The sequence below is a fragment of the Gossypium hirsutum genome, chromosome A05 (genome assembly GCF_007990345.1).
Source record: "Gossypium hirsutum isolate 1008001.06 chromosome A05, Gossypium_hirsutum_v2.1, whole genome shotgun sequence".
Taxonomy (NCBI): Eukaryota; Viridiplantae; Streptophyta; class Magnoliopsida; order Malvales; family Malvaceae; genus Gossypium; species Gossypium hirsutum.
The window spans coordinates 81,337,017-81,355,618 of NC_053428.1; the positions used below are offsets into that span (position 1 = coordinate 81,337,017).

Below are 18,602 nucleotides of genomic sequence, written 5' to 3' on the forward strand. Positions count from 1 at the left end.
AAGGAGTAGGACTTTGGCTAGAGGAGATGTGGACCTGCGAGTTGGAAATGGAGCAAGAGTTGCTGCATTAGTTGTGGGAACATATACTTTATCTTTGCCTAGTGGACTTGGTTTATTTTTAGAGGATTGTTATTTTGTGCCCAGTTTGACTAAAAACATTATTTCAATTTCTTGTTTAGACAAAATTGGTTTTGAGATAATAATTAAGAATAATTGTTGTTCCTTTTATCTCAATAATGCTTTCTATGGTTCGACACAATTGATTAATGGCCTCTATATTTTAGATCAAATGAATCCCATTTACAACATAAATACTAAAAGATCTAAAATAAATGACTCAAATCAAACTTATCTTTGGCATTGTCGTTTGGGCCACATAAGTGAGAAACGCATCTCCAAACTCCATAAAGATGGTCTCTTGGATTCATTTGTTTTTGAACAATTTGAAGTATGTGAATCTTACTTATTAGGAAAAATGACTAAATCTCCTTTTACTAGTAAAAGTGAATGAGCTAGTGATTTATTGGACAGATGTATGTGGACCAATAAATACACAAGCCAGAGGTGGATTTCACTACTTCATTACTTTCACTGATGATTTCAGTAGATATGGGTATGTTTATATCATGCGCCATAAATCTGAGGCCCTTGAAAAGTTCAAGGAATTCAAAAATGAAGAACAAAATCAACTAGGCAAAACTATTAAGACACTTCGATCTAATCGAGGTGGAGAGTATTTGAGCCTAGAGTTTGATAATCTTTTGAAGGAATGTGGGATTGTCTCACAACTTACTCCTCCTGGTACTCCTCAATGGAATGGAGTTTCTGAGAGAAGAAATCGAACTCTATTAGACATGGTTCGATCCATGATGAGTCACGCTGATCTACCGACTTCCTTTTGGGGACATGCACTTGAAACAGCTATTTTCACACTAAATCGTGTTCCATCTAAATCGATTCAAAAGACGCCATATGAGATGTGGACTGGGAAACGTCCCAGTATGTCTTTTATGAAAATTTGGGGTTGTGAAGCTTATGTTAAACGTCAGACGTCTACTAAGCTTGAACCCAAATCTGAAAGGTGTATCTTTTTGGGGTATCGGAAAGAAACCAAAGGATATTATTTCTTTAATCCCACTGAGAACAAAGTGTTTGTTGCTCGGACTGGTGTCTTCCTAGATAGAGAATTTGTTTCTAGAAAAGGAAGTAGGAGAAAGATTGAACTTGAAGAAATTCGAGAATCACAAGATACCATTGAACCAGAGATAGAACAACAGTAAATTCCACAAGAAATTGAGGAACAAGTAACTGCTGTAGAAACACAACCACCGCGTAGATCTTTAAGAGAACGCCATGCACCTGAGAGATATGGATTTCTCATTACAACGCATGGTGACATTCTTCTTTTAGATCGAGATGAGCCTAGGACTTATCAAGAAGCTGTGGCGAGCCCAAACTCTGAGAAATGGTTTGAGGCCATGAGATCTAAGATGGATTCCATGTATGAAAACCAAGTTTGGACTTTGGTTGACCCACCCGAAGGGGTTAAACCTATAGGGTGCAAGTGGGTTTTCAAAAAGAAAACCGACATGAATGGTAATGTACAAACATACAAGGGGCGATTAGTCGCTAAAGGTTTTCGCCAAATTCATGGTGTTGACTATGATGAAACCTTTTCTCCTGTAGCTATGTTTAAATCCATCAGGATCTTGCTCGCCATAGCTACATTTCATGATTATGAAATCTGGCAGATGGATGTCAAAATAGCTTTCCTTAATGGGAAACTTGAAGAGGATGTGTATATGACACAACCTGAAGGTTTTTTCGATCTAAAGGATGCGGGAAAGATATGTAAGTTACAAAGATCTATTTATGGATTAAAGCAAGCTTCTCGAAGTTGGAATCTTCGTTTTAACGATGCAATCAAAGAGTTTGGTTTTGTCAAAAATGAAGATGAGCCATGTGTTTACAAGAAAGTTAGTGGGAATACAATCACATTCTTGGTACTGTACGTGGATGACATACTTATCATGGGCAATGACATACCTACCTTACAGTCTATTAAGACTTGGTTAGGAAGTTGTTTTTCTATGAAGGACTTGGGTGAAGCCACTTACATCTTAGGAGTCAAGATCTATAGAGATAGATCAAGACGACTACTAGGTCTAAGTCAAGGTACATATATAGATAATGTATTGAAAAGGTTCAATATGCAAGAATCTAAGAGAGGATTCCTACCTATGAGACATGGTATTTCACTCTCGAAGGAAATGTGTCCTACAACTCCACAAGAGAGAGAACGCATGAGTAAAATTCCATATGCTTCTGCTAGTGGATCTATCATGTATGCCATGTTATGTACCCGTCCAGATGTCTCATATGCCTTAAGTATGATGAGTAGTACCAAGTAGATCCCGGTGAATATCACTGGACCACAGTCAAGAATATCCTTAAGTACTTAAGAAGAACTAAGGATACGTTCCTAATATATGGAGGTAAGGAAGAGTTAAGTGTAAAAGGTTACACTGATGCCAGCTTACAAACCAACAAGGATGATTCTCGATCGCAATCAGGTTTTGTGTTTTGCCTTAATGGTGGTGCTGTGAGCTGGAAGAGTTCAAAGCAAAGTACAGTAGCCGATTCTACAACAGAGGCTGAGTATATTGCAGCTAGTGAGGCAGCAAAAGAAGCGGTTTGGATCAAGAAGTTCATTACTGAACTAGGGGTTGTGCCTAGCATATCAAATGCTATAGAACTCCGATGTGATAACAATGGAGCCATTGCACAAGCAAAAGAACCCAGATCTCACCAACGATCCAAACATATACTTAGGCGCTACCATCTTATTCGAGAGATTATTGATCGAGGGGATGTAGAGATATGCAGAGTACCTACAGATGATAACATTGCTGATCCCCTGACCAAGCTTCTGGCACAGCAGAAGCATGATCGTCACACTAAGTCACTTGGTATTAGATATATAAGTGATTGGTCTTAGTGCTAGTGGGAGATTGTAAGAGTATGCCCAAAGATCAATCACAAGATGGTTGTAATAACATACTTGGTTTATCATGTTAATTAATAATAAGGCGTTGCCATTATTATTTCAGTTTCTTTTCTATGTGCATAAATAAACTATTTTATAATAATATCCTGAGAATAATATGATTATTCTTAAAAGATCCTTAGTCAAGTATTATTGTTGGCTAGGACAATAATAATGCATTAAGACTAACATGTAGTTGATTGATGATAAAGAGTTGCCATTGATATGGAGTGTCAGAATCAATGCATGAATATGTGTGTTAGAGAACAACATATTGGATTGACCCGCTATGAGTATGTTTCTTGGATTATTATGTAATTGTCACAACATTACTCATAATGATTAATATGTATATGATCCTCATATTCGAGATCATCTTTATCCCAACATCGTGAATTGTATATTTTGATACAGTCAAACAAACATCGTAACTGGTTGTTCTATAAAGACTGATGTTGGATATACCACAATCTATGTTGAGGGATATAGTTGATCAATATAGGATAAGTCCCTCCTACATAATAGGAGTAATATCTCAGGCCACTTGATTGAGTGAGGCTAGAAATGCATGGCCATGCTCAAATAAGTTGATATGAGATGTCATACTTATTTGTGTATCATAGTCTACTCAAGGTATCAAGAAACATGGGATGGACTATGCAAGTGTGACTATTCCATGACTTGTGTCCATTCCAAAGATATAGGACTTAAGGATTAATGCATGAAAGGTTACTCACAAAAGGTTATGTCGAATCATGACTTCTTGTAACTTAGGTAGCATTGATGCATTGCTAGATGCCACTCATTGTTTGTAACATTAGATTCATTCTAATATTACTTCTAACGTTACAATAACCTATAGGGTCACACCCTATGGTTGAAATGAATGAGGTAAAACATAGTTGGTATATTGCTTGGTTGTCACATGAATTAAATTAATTATAGAATTAATTTAATTGGGCAATCAAATTGTTGAACATACTATATGTACAAGGATGTTGTACACATAATCAGAACATAATTTTATTGATATATGAATTTAGTTCGTATATAAGTTTAAATAAATATAGTTTACTGAAATCTTTATTATAATTAATGTAATCATAATTTTTCGGTTAAACATTATTATATTTATTTGAATGACAATTATTATGTTCGGATTAATTTTAATGAATTAAAATTCGTTATAAATATATACCAATTAAAAGGGAGTTATATATAGAAAGGGTAAAAACCCTAAAAAGTATATATAAAAACTAGCCCGAAAATATGCAAGGTGGTCTAGCAGCCGTTTAGCAAAATACTCTCCGAAAATAGTTTTCTGGGATTTCTACCGTTCATTGTCAATCGGGTGGACTACGTAGAGGCCGACATCGGAAAAGGTTGCGGCTTGGTTCGATAGTGGTTCAGCATTCCTGTTGCCTAGGCGTCGCTGTCTACTCAGATTGAAGTTTTGGTAATTTTGAAACCCTTTTTATCACCCCGATTCGTTCCTTACACATGGATCATTGGTTTGGATCGCCGGAATGTTTTAATTATTTTATTTTTCCACTACGCCTTGGAGGCACCGGCGTTCCAACAGTATGTTATGCCATGAGAGTTGGCTAGCAAATGGTATGATTGTACTTAGTTTTGGTAAATGAATTGTGATGCCAAATTATGTATGCTTGTAATGGGTATATGGCCTTGTATGTGGTGGTCATTTTGAAAAATGCCAAGTTGAGGAAATGGTAAGTTTAAGCCTGAGGTAGAAGGTGTTATAAGTGAGTTATGAAATGAGCAATTTGGCATGTTGTTGTAATAAGATTTTTAATGTGTTTTGGTATGGATTTGAATAGGTTATTGAATGATGATGATTAGTTATAATGAAGCATGTTTTGGGCATGGAATTGGCTGAAAATTTTAGTATAAATGTTGTTTAATATTGCTTGTAAGAATGACCCAAAAGGGGGTGGAAAGTTGGCTTAAACCAAGCCTGCATTGTGCCATACGGTCAGTGAACACGGGCATGCCTTTTGGCCATGTATGCAAAGCAGTAACCTCTTAAGACCACACGGTTAAGACACATGGGCATTTCATATGGTCGTGGGCTTAAGTTAGTAGCTAGCTAATTATCACACGGCCATGTCTGTTGGTCGTGTGTAAAAGTCAATATATATACTCTGTTATGGCATGGCTAGATACATGGGCGTGTCTGGTACCCGTGTAAGGCACACAGCTTGGTCACACGGGCGTGTGACCTCAACAGAATTGGAAAATATTTTCTAAGTTCTAAAAATTTTGAATGTGTCCGGTTTAGTCCCAACCTCTTCAAAAAGTATGTCTTAGGTTTTGGAGACCTCCATAAGAGATGAATTATTGTTTTGCTTAGGCATTAATATTATGTGATATCTATGATTCTCTATTGATTTGTAATGTTTTGTCTGTATGGTAAGGCCCCTTACCTATTCCGACGATGATTACGGGATAGGGTGTTACAACCCGTGTACAAAAATCTTGACATTCTATTTCTAATGTCATCAACCATTTAGAGGCACACGCCCGTGTACTAGGCTGTGTCCTCCACACGGTTTAGACACACGGTCGTCTCTCCGCCCATGTGGTTACTGGGCATTCTATTTTGCAAAATTTAGGTGCAGGGGACACACGGCTTGACTACACGCCCATGGGGCAGACCGTGTGTCTACCCGTGTGGACAAAAACAAGGCTATTTACCAAGCCTTTTTGTCACCCTTACTTACACTCACCTACAAAAACATCAAACAATACCAATATCACATAAGCACATGACCATATCAGCCAATACCTAAGCATCCATACATCATTTCCAAGCTATTTCCTATCACATACAACATCTCCTACTTATCAACACAAACCATGCAACAAACACATCCAGAGAAATTTCATCAAATGCATTTAATAATAATCAATATTGGCCAACATCAATAACCTATACAAAATGAATATCACATCCATATGAGCCAACACTTGTGGCTACACCAACATGTCACTAAACAAAAAGACCAAGTCCCTATACATGCCACGCTCAAAACATTTAAACTAATTATACCAAAAACTTAAGGTGATAGTGTGATCAATGCCTCCTACGTCCCTTGATTCCCGAGCTAGCTTGGCGGCACTATAAGAAAAATGGAAAAGAGAGGAAGTAAGCATAAAGCTTAGTATGTTAGAAGTAAATAATTAACATCGCTTTACCAAGTAACATCATACTCATAACATATCATACACTTGCACAGGATTCTCGAATGACTATAGACATAACTTACTCATTTTCATCCTTACTAATCATATACATAACCCGAGATCATTCTTATGAGTTTCATGTAGGTACCTGTACCACTTGCAACATAATAATAACTTTTCTCAATCATGATATAATCTTTAAATTACCCATTGAACCAATTGGAAAAATAAATGGATACCCGATAAGCCTCACACAAAAGGGTAAGATGTCGATGTCATGTCTCAGACATGGTCTTACACTGGCTCTCATATATCGGTGCTAATGCCATGTTCCAAACGTCGTATTACACTAGCCCACATGTCGAGGCTGATGCCCTGTCCTAGACATGGTCTTACACTGACTCACATAACCCTAGTATCACGGCATGGATATTCGATCTATTCCTACGGTTCAACCGGGAGTTTTACCACATCAAATCTCGTCATGCACATTCGTAACAAAATTGAACATTTCATGCGATATCAATTATTTAATGCATAATAACAATGGAATTGCAATATTTACGTGTAACTTACCTCGGTATACAAAATATGGGCGACTAGTTGAATTAGTCTACTAGCTTGGTCTTCCCCCGGTCTAGGTCCGAATTTCGTATTTCTTAATCTATAATGATAAAATTCACTAATTTAATCATCACACTAATCAAGACATTTCATAATTCTTATTTTGGCAAAATGACCGTTTTGCCCTTAGACTTTCACAAAATTACTATTTTGCCCTTAGGCTCGTAAAATGACTTTTATTGAATTTCCACATTAACCAAACCTAGCCAAAACTACCTTAAGCCTATAGCATCTCACAATTTCAATTATTTCACACATTTACTACTCATTTTGTAACTTTTACAAAATGGTCCCTTCTTGGTGTTTTCATGAAAACCACTTCACAAAAGTTGCTTATTTAACAACTATGATTCATTTTCCTCTATAAAATTTCAGCAACCAACATGAGTACTCTCATGGAAAAACCCTAAACTCTCAACTATTTTGAAAAATAGTCCCCCCATTAGTTAGCTTAAGCTACAAGGGCCCCAAAAATACAAAAAATCACCAAGAAAGATCATCAAAATCACTTACTTGCAAGAGTCTAAATGTAACACCCCTTACCCGTACCCTAGATCGGGACAAGGTACGAGGCATTACCAGACATATACTCAGACACTTTCAAAAAATATGGGTTATAAAATTTCATTTTAATTTAAAACCAATCAAGAAATGTCATAGTGTCCCTATTATAAGCCTACGAGGCCCAAAACATACATTAGAAGCGATCCGGGACTAAACTGAGAACTATAGAAAATTTTAGTAAAATTTCTAGGGCTATGCCTCACACGCCCGTGTGGAGGCAAAGAACACGCCCATGTGCTTGGGGACATGCCCATGTGTCCCACCCGTGTTGAATTATTTGGATTTATTTTCACTTCGAACCTATAGGGGTTTTCACACGACCAAGCACATGCCCGTGTCCTTGGCCCATGTCCCTCACATAGCCTAGACACTCCCGTGTCCAAAAACCCAGACATTCTGTTTATGATATCATCATTTATTTTTAGGCACACGGCCAAGGCACACGCCCGTGTGCTAGGCTATGTCCTCCACACGGTTGAGACACACGGCCTTGTCTCTACCCGTGTGTTTACTACCATGCAAACTGACCTAAAATTTTATGTGCAAGGGACACACGGCCAAGCAACATGCCCATGGGGGTTGTCCATGTGTCTACCCATATGGACCTTTTTAGGGCTATTTTCCAAGCCTTTGGTCACCCTTTATCATCCATACACACTTAGAGATTTCAATGGTATGTAACATGGCCTAATTATACTCTTGAACAACCTTGACATGACACATTGCATGCTAACCTCATCTCATCGAATTAGTACATGCTTAATTATCCTTTTCGCATTAGGGATTACCATAGCACATTTTATACTTAGGCCATATTATAGCTATATATCATTGTATACTATGTCCATTATCAAATTATGAGGTTTCATATCAAGCATCAATTCATGATAAACCTCATCATCATATCTCATGAAACATTTAAACATAAACATGCATCAATAGTAGGTTTACAACCTACATCAATATGAGCCATATCTCATGGCCATATACAAAAGAATAAGTATACCATTTAGGCCCTTACATTGGCTAGCCAAATGACACATATAACAAAATAACTAAAAACCCTATACATGCCATTAAACAAAATAAAAGTATCTATATACCAAAGCAGGACCAGTCAATAGTGTGTTGATTCTCCAACCGTCCTCCAACCTTTACGAGTCCACGAGCTTTGTAAGACTGGGGAAATGAGAAAAGGGGGTAAGAATTTATATGCTTAGTAAGTCCGGATAACTGGAAAGTAAACTTACCGGTTAATTAGCATACAACCATATTAAGCAATAATTCCAACAAGCATGAAATAGTTTCCCTATCGCATGCACTCAATCATCAAGTTAGTCTCATAACAATACATCATGTCATTAGTCTTAGATGAGCTCATCAATTCAATATTCCCATTCTTTAATTTAGCATGTTAATTCCCATTGAATTTCTCAGAAAATTTCGATGAATAGCCATTTACCATCATGTCATACAAGTGATCATCTCGAGTACACACTCCCGTGAACCTTATATCTTACGGGGGGATTACCAGACCAGGCTAAATCCCCTGTATTAGCAACTCATAGAGCAATGTCGGGATTACCCGTCCAAGTTAAATCTCTTTTTAACGATAATTGCTCTCATAATCTCAGTTCTGAATTGCCATTCCAGACTAAATTCAGTCATACACCATATTCTTCGAGAGGCTCGATCACTCAAGGAACACCCATCGGATTTTCCTTTTCTATCTCAACCAGGACATTTATCATCTTTCTTTTACACAAGCACATTTCCTGAATTATCATGCAAAGAATATCTAAATTTTTATACATTCAAGAACATGCATGTTTAAGTATGTTAAAAGTTTACTTCGGGTTATACGAACTTACCTGGTAATTGCTTCGGTTTCGTGTCTCGCTTATTCCAAAACCTTTCGTTTTCCACGATTGTCCTCCAAAATTGGTTTCTCGGGGTCTATATCAATAAAATTAGATTATTAATACATCACATTATTCATTTTAGGCCTAAAAGTCACCCCCTGGACAAAATGACCATTTTGCCCCTAACTTTTCACAATATTTACAATTTAGTCCTAAAGCTCGTATAATGTAATGCATGAAATTCTTTGGCTACCCAAGCCTAGCCGAGTGCTATTCACACTCATAGCAGCCCATGTTTTGCCTTCATTTTATATTTTCCTACCCATTTCCACAACTTTTACAATTTAGTTCTTTAAGCCATTTCCATGAAAAATCACTTAGTAAAAGTTGTTTATCATCCTTTAAACTCTCATATCCCTCCATAAATCATCAAAACACAAACATCTCATACATGGGTATATTTTTGAACATGAACCCTAGCTTGAAATTTGGGTAGAAATAGATAGAGCATGTTACGAGGATATCAAAAATACAAAGAACGTTAAAAACGAGGCTAGGGAGCACTTACTATTGAGCTTGAAAATGTTGAAAACCCTAGTTATGGAGACCCTTAGAATTTCGGCAGCATGGAGAAGAAAATGAGCTGATTTTAGATTGATTTTCCCCTTATTATTTAGTTTATTACCAAATGACCAAAATGCCCTTCCTTACTAAACTTCCAAAATTTTCCATGCATGCCCATTTTTGTCCAAAAACTTAGAAATTGGGAAAATTACTATTTAAGGACCTCTAATTAACATTCCAAAGTAATTTCATACAAATTACTTCTAAAACCCAAGTTTTTCAATTTATTCAATTTGGTCCCTAATTTCCAATTGGACACCTTACACATAGAATTTCTTCATGAAACTTTAACACATGCTCATTTTCATATCCTAGACCTCATAATGATCATGACATAATTATTTTAACGTCGGATTTATGGTCCCAAAACCACTATTCCGACTAGGCCCTAATTCAGGATGTTACTATAAAGTTGCTAAAAATTTCAAGCTCCTATGGCCTTCTTTCTTAGAGAAAATTGGTAGAGAAGAAAGAGAGAATGAAAAAGATGAAAGATTCTCCTTATTTTATTATATTTCTAGTCAAATTACTCACCAAATTTCACCTAACTTTGACCTTACAAATTCTTTATCTCCATGTTCAGCCACTAACAAATTTGTCGTCTATTTACGCAATAAAGACCTCTAATTTAATGTTCCATAGCTATTTGACACCTTTAGCTAGTAGAACAAAATTTTCGCACTTTATGCGATTTAGGTCCTTTTTCAAAATTAAGCATGCAATCACTGAAATTAATTCACCAAAAATTTCAAACACTCTTATAATCGTGCTATAAAACATAAAATAATATTAAAATAATTTCTCTGACTTCAGATTTGTGGTTCCGAAACTACTATTCTGATTAGGCCTAAAATCGGGCTGTTACAAGGGAAAAGAAAGGGGAGTAAGCTATATAGCTTCGTAAGTTCCCATGCAAATAATAAGCATCGTATCCAAACATTTAACATACAATTAACATGATGATAATTGGCATAAATATTATTAAGATCTTATAATCATTACTTACTCAATCATAACCTACTCAATCATAACCTTACCAAGGGTTCATCACATAACAAGCTCATTACGTATGAGTTTTACGTACATACCTAATGTCATCTTGAATTAGATTTACACACAATTCATCTTTGACATACTCGTTAAATTACCCATTGAACCACTTGGAATACTAAAGGATATTCGGGAATCCCATACACACGGTACTATACCAATGCCATATCCCAGATATGGTATTACATGTAATCTCGTATCGATGCCAATAGCCCAACTATAGTCTTACACGAAGTCTCATATTGATGCCATATCCTAGATATGGTCTTACACGTAGTCTCATACTGATGTCATATCCCAGATATGGTCTTACACGTAGTCTCAGTAACCCTAATGTCATGACATTTGTATCATATCTATTCCTAAGGTTCAACCAGGATTTCACGCTTGTCGAAACTTTGTCGAATATGTCCAAGGGTGAATCACAATTTATACAATAATAAAGCATTTAAAACATAATTAAAACAATGCATTATTTACATACGAACTTACCTCGATGCAAAAATAGTATAAATGGGACCTAATCGTCAAACACTTTGTTTTTCCCCCGATCTAGGTTCGAACCTCATTTCTCTTGATCTATAATAACAAACTTAACTCATTTAATAATCACTTTGTTCAATTCAACCCAAAATTATACTATGAAAAAATTATGTCTTTGCCCCTAAACTTTGACATTTTTACACTTTAGTCCCTAGGCTCGTAAAATGATTTTTATCAAATTCTTCATTACCCAAGCCTAGTCGAATCTTTATTGTACTCATACTAGCCCACATTTTTCATTCAATCACACTTTTACTACTTATTTTATAACTTTTACAAATAGGTCATTTTATGCATTTTCATCGAAAATCACTTAGCAAAAGTCGTTTATCAAACATCAAACTTGCATAATCTACAATTAAACATCAAAATACACACATGTCTAACATGGGTCAAACCCTAAACCTTAATCATTTCTCAAATTAGTGGTAGAAATAGGTAGATCGAGTGATAATGACTTCAAAAATGTAAAGAGCATTAAAAACGGGACAAAAACGGACTTACAATCGAGCTTGAAAAGTAGCAAAACCGTAGCTATGTCTTCTCCCTTCAAGTTTCAACCAAGGAAGAAGAAGATGGACAAAATTTTGCTTTTATTTTACTTATTTTGTCTTTAATTGACAAATTTCCAAAATGCCCCTTTTTTTTATAAAACATGAAATTTCTCTTACCTCATGTCCATTTTTGTCTACTAACTTAACAAATGGTCTAATTACCATCTAAGGACCTTTAATTTAAAATTTCATAACAATTAGACACCTCTAGCAGTAGAACTCAACTTTTACACCTTTTACAATTTAGTCTTTTTTTACTAAATTGAGTCCTCAAACATCAAAATTTTTGAACAAAATTTTCACAAAATAAATCCGTAAAACTATAAACCATAAAAATATAAGAAAAATAATTTTTTCTACATCGGATTTGTGGTCCCGAAACCACTGTTTCGACTAGGCCCAAAACTGGGTTGTTACATTGTAAAAGCACCCAATTGCAAATTCCAAGCCTAAAACAAGTTCCAAATATTCAATTCAACAACAAATTCACAAAACATGCAAGTAACAACAATCAAATTTCGTCGAAACCTTCTACTCTCTACACGAAACGGGTGGAAGTCTACTTACTGCGAATTCCTAGTACACGTTCAGTTCCTAAGTAAAACGAGAGGAGTTAAGCGTCTCTTGAGTCTTCTTTAGTGCATCAGAATGTAACACACAACAAGATTATCAAACCTCGAGATTTTGAAGAATCCCTAATTTGTACAATAAAATAATATAACAAAAACAATCAACTCAACTTACCTTAAAGCACACCGGAACAAGCAATAACGCAACCCAATGTAGCAATTACACAGGATGAACAAGACAAAGAAAATTTTAAGAAGAACGTAAACAAACAAAAAGAAACAACTTGGGAAGAAATGAAAAAAAATGGTATAAATAACAGTAAAGGGAAGGAGCATTTAAAATTCAGTTTTACAGAAAAGTGCAAAAATATAAATCCTTGTTACATACACAAAGACTCAAACATGGAACCAAAGAATAGGTAGATGCTTAACCAGTGAACCAGCAGGCTCATTTTTGACATAGAAAGGCACAGAATTAAACTTAAATAAGGAATCCTAAGCTAAGGGTTCAAATAAAGAAATTAACAAATTCCAAAATTTATTCAACTCGAACCTCAGATCTTAAGTAAGCAAACAGAACACACGACCACAGAGGCAAACACATATTCATCGACACAACTTAGTAACAAAACTCAAATTTTGAGGTGTTACATGTATCACATTACACATATAATCACATTGCATTCGAGCATATAACATAATACTCAAAAATATGTTCATAGATAAATTGGCACTTGAGCTATAAAACATAAATGTGAGCTCTATCATCACTCATCGTATACATGGATCTCCAACACACCACATAGACTCATAGAGACAAACATATCCCAAAAGTGAAGCATAAAGCTAACACTCTCCTTATTTCCTCTCACATGTCCCGTTGAATGGAGCTTAACTCACATTTCCTTATCCCTCCAACATGTCCTAAGGCCTCAACGCCCAAAATCACTATACATATAGGTGGGTACTCATAATCCTATGGCATGCCAACTATATCCAACGGTTTCAATATTACAAGGCCAAAATATACAAAATCAAACACATATCAGTTACAAATTATCTGTGAACTATCACTGTATATTTACATTTTTAGTAAAACACTGTCACTAACATTTAACATATACATAACATGTACACATTTGTACTTTCACAACAGTTATCATAACTACATATCACATGTTATAGCATCTCATCTCAATTCAGATATTCACAAACACATAAGCACATAGTTCACAAGATAACATAAGTATGAGAAAGCTTACACTCATAATTTAGAGTAGGAGTTTAGGCTACTACTAAATTCCCAAATAATGCATTGAATCATGTCCATAAGCAATTATTCCAAACACTCACCAATTACGCTTTCGCCGAAAAGTCGAAAGCTCAAACTAGCTTTTCCTTACCTTTATCTCTACTCGTAGAAGGTCCTAACAAATTCGAAGCTTCAACACAATAATTCACACAACAATACATTAAAAAATTAGCTAATGACTCACCACAAGCAATCAAAAACATAAGCTTAAGCTATGTTATCATGTAGCTGAAACCTTTAACATAACCAAATTGAAATTCAAATATCTCGATCTACATTTAATCTTTTTGCCTAAAACGAGTTTCATTTGTCTAATTGTTTACCTATGACTAATTCTCAACCTTTAAACTATAATAAAATACTCAATTCATAGTATCGACTTTTTTGACATGTTTTATGGCTATTTTCTGAAAAGTCATTAAAACTTAAGAAATCTTTAACGAAACTTCAAAGTAAGTTTAGAAACTTCTTAATCATGTCAAAACTAATTGAAAACACTTTGAAATCACATTTTTACTCAAAATCTCGAAATCCACCATTAACGAGCTAATTTTTGGCTTTTATTCAAAACATGCAATTTAATACCTAAAACTTGGTTTTAAAGACTAAATAACATTTAAAACTAATAAAAGATGAATCATTACCCTAGTTAACAAAAAACCGAACGTTTGATCGAAAATCCAAAAAATCTGAAAGCTTAACAATGGAGAAAACTATGGTGTTTTTGTGTGTTTTTCTTAACTTCTGTGGAGATTTATAACTCAAGAGATGATAGAATTCAAAAGAACTAAGATTTGGATTTCAAAATCGATTTGGAGAGTTGGGAGAACTATGGACGACACAAGTATGAGAGGAGAAAAAGACTAAGGTGAAAATAAAACTATAAATGGGGTTTTTAGGTTGGATTTTAAAAAGTGATCTAATTACCTCTTAAAAACTCTAAGTTTTAACTCTTTTACAAATCAATCCTTTTTTCAAAATTAAAAGTATTTAAAACTCATTTTTAGAATTTAATTTAATTTTCTAAAAACCATAGTCTACTAATAAACCATGTCGTAAACTTCTAAACACTCTAAGACTAAAATTTCTAAATTACCTGTAACACCCCTCGCTCGTATCCGACGCCAGGATAGGGTTCGAGGTGTTACCTGACTTAAACTCAATCAATCACACAAAAAAATTAGGCCGTAAAATTTCGATCAATTTAAAACCTTTCATTTCACATACATTTCATCCCTTAATCAGGCTCACGGGGCCCAAAACATGCATTAGAGGCGGTTTGGGACTAAACCGAAAACTTAAGAAAAACTTGAGAAATTTCATACTTTAAGGTTCCACACGTCCGTGTGGATATAGACCGTGTAGTCACACACACCCATGTGGCTTGGGACACGTCCGTGCCCTTAGCCCGTGTGCAACACTGACTTTAAATCACGGTTATGACACACGCCTATGGCGATAGACCGTGTGTCACACACGGTCTAGACACACGCCCGTGTGTCTACAAGTGTAGACAATTATAAGGCTATTTTCCAAGCCATTTGTCACCCTCACAACATATGCACACATACTTATCCCATAACATACAACATGGCATACTAAGCTCTTAAACATCTACAAACATGTTATGTTCACGTTAATTTCTTATGCAATAAATATTATAAAATTTACTCACATCATTACCACATACTTGTCATAACTATCATTACGTCACAAACCTCATGTCCATCACTAGGCATGCATAATCATAATCACAAACCATTCATGAGGCATTATTAACTGTTTACTAATCACTTAATCTTGCATCAGTTACTAACTTATCAATGAATCTCAATTCAATCTCTAGGCATACATGTTATAAGCCACATCACAAGAGATAATAACATACATGCATAAGAATAATCGTATAGGCCCATAACGTCATTAGCCGACATAGGCCAATTTACATGACTACATACTACATTTATAACAAGCCAATCCTTTGGCTAAATCATAATATCACATACTCAACATTAAGACACTATACATGCCATAGACTCAAAATACTAGGATTTACTTACGCCGATAGCGTTAACTCGATAGTGTGATAATCTCTCTGATGACCTCCAATCCGAGCTAACCTGGCAACACTAGGGAACATGGGAAAGAAAGGGAGGTAAGCTTTAAGCTTAGTAAGTTCATATGAAAACAATAAGCAACTCATTAACACGTTTTATCAACGTTTACAACATATTCTCAAGTTCACAACAAGTTGTCTTCCTGAGCAACAGTCACTAAATTATTTATATCTAGAGCTACGAAACTCCAAATTAAGTTCCGTTAATTTTATTTGAAACTAGACTCATTTACATTTCTACCATAAAATTTCCAGAATTTTTTGTTTAGCCAATTAGTACAGTTTATTCCTCAAATTTACCCTTGATTCACTATCTGACAGTTCCGACCCTTCTGCACTAAAGTTCAATTATCTCATATCACAGGACTCGAATAATGTTCTTGTCTATTTATCTTGAAACTAGAATCATTAAGGATTCTAATAATATAAATCATAGCTCATAAATAGTTTTTTACAATTTATAATGATTTTCTCAAATCAGAACAGGGGATTTCGAATTCATTCTGACTCTGTCTCACACAACTTCAAATATCTCATTCTAGGAAATTCTTTTGCTTACACGGTTTCTTTTATAAGAAACTAGACTCAATAAGATTTATTCTCATATTTTATTAAGCTTTTAAATCATTTTTCACTATTTTTAGTGTATTTTCAAAGTTACACTACTGCAGTAACTCAAATCTGTCAAGGCTAAGTTACTCTATTCACAAAATTCATACAACATCATTTCACCCATCATGGTAAGAACACATATTTATGATCATTCACATACCAAGGCATTCTCATGGGCTTAGTGTACATACCTGCACAACTCGTAACATAACTCACGTGCATACTCACCAATGACTTACCTCAGTGGGACCATCATCAACTTTTTCCTCGAATTACCCATTGAACACTCGGAATACTAATTGGATACTCGGAAAAACCTTTGCACATAGGTGCCTCAATTGTAGCTAAAGCTACCTCATATCTCATGACATTTAAATGCTCACTCTCGAGCTAGTCATCTAGACTCATAATTCCTAGTGACATGTCACTCGTATCCTATTCTATTCCTAAGGTTCAAACGGGATTTCTCCTCGCCTATTAAAGCTTTGTTTTATCATATTTCTATTAATCACATACACTTAATATTTGTACAATTCATGTAATGATAACATTTAAATACATTTATAGCATGGTATTGTTTACATACGAACTTACCTCGATACCACAAAGGTGAAAAAGACGTAATCATCCCTTAATCGATTTCTTTCCGTTCTAAGTCCAAATCTTGATTTTCATCATCTATAACATCACATTCAACTTATTAAAACAATGTACTAATCAAATTAGTCCATTGACATACTTGGGCAATTTTTACAATTTTGCCCCTATATTTTGCCAAAATTACCAAATTACCCCTAGGCTCGAAACAAGATTTTTATTCAATTTCTTTACTCCTTAAGCCTAGATAAACCATTTTCATAACTATGGAAACTCACAAAAATCATTATTACACACACTAACACCTTATCTTACAACTTAGCAAACTAGCCCTTTTTAAGGTGTTTTCATGTAATTTCTTTCACAAAAGATGTTTATTAGACAACTAGGACTCATAATCTTCCATAAAAACACAGCAAAAAATATATTTACTCTCATGGAAAAACCCTAGACTCTTCATCATTTTGCAAACTAGACCCCTCATTTGAAAGCTTAGGCTTTAGGGATTCCAAAAATATAAAAATCATCAAGAAACAAGCAAAGATCACTTACTTATTAGGGCTTAAAGTGGCTGAAAATTTCAAGATCTCAAAACCCTTTCTTTGCTGCATATTTCGGTGGAGGAGAAGAGAAAAATGATAGCTTTTTCGTTTTGATTTGTTAATAATAAAACTAGTCAATATTGGTGACCAAATTTCACCTAATTTTGACTTTTCAATAATTTTTTGTCCCCCATGACTGGTCATGCTTTATTTAGGGGTCTAATTTCACTTTAAAGTCTCCCAATTTAAGACACAAAGCAATTTAACACCTTAGGCATCAAAACACAACTTTTACCTTTTACGCGATTTAGTCCTTTTTCGAAATTGGACTAGAAATCGCTAAAATTAACTTATCAAAATTTACATGCACTGATAAAATTATATTATAAGACATAAAATAACATCAAAATAATTTTCTCCGGCCTTAGAATTGTGGTTCCAAAACCGCTGTTCCGACTAGGCCCAAAATCAAACTGTTGCATTACCCCTAAAACTCCTATCCCCTATTTTGGGGTGTTACACAATAACTATTAACTAAGGTTCAAATGCTTAATGTTGAACAATGTATTTGCTAGGATTCTCAAAATCGATGGAGGAGGTTTTTATTGATGAAAACCAGTTACATTGGAAGGTAGAGCCAATTAGATCGGATGTTGACCAATTTAGTCAACAATTAAGAGTTTTGATACAACAAGTCCAACATCCATTATCGAAGATTATGTAGTGCTTAGCCTCTTAAGCAGCTGATTAGGATGTGTCATTTAGTCCTACAATGCTTGTGAT

General features: G+C 35.0%; 1 long non-coding RNA gene across 1 annotated transcript; it reads right to left on the reverse strand.

Moving 5' to 3' along the window:
- Positions 1 to 8,460: 8,460 nt before the first annotated feature.
- On the reverse strand, positions 8,461 to 17,358 carry LOC107895924 (uncharacterized). Its single transcript, XR_001683520.2, has 4 exons — positions 17,275 to 17,358; positions 16,013 to 16,081; positions 9,310 to 9,394; positions 8,461 to 8,617 (listed from the first exon to the last, which is right to left on the reverse strand). It is a non-coding gene; the product is annotated as an uncharacterized lncRNA (long non-coding RNA).
- Between the last annotated feature and the right edge of the window lie 1,244 nt (positions 17,359 to 18,602).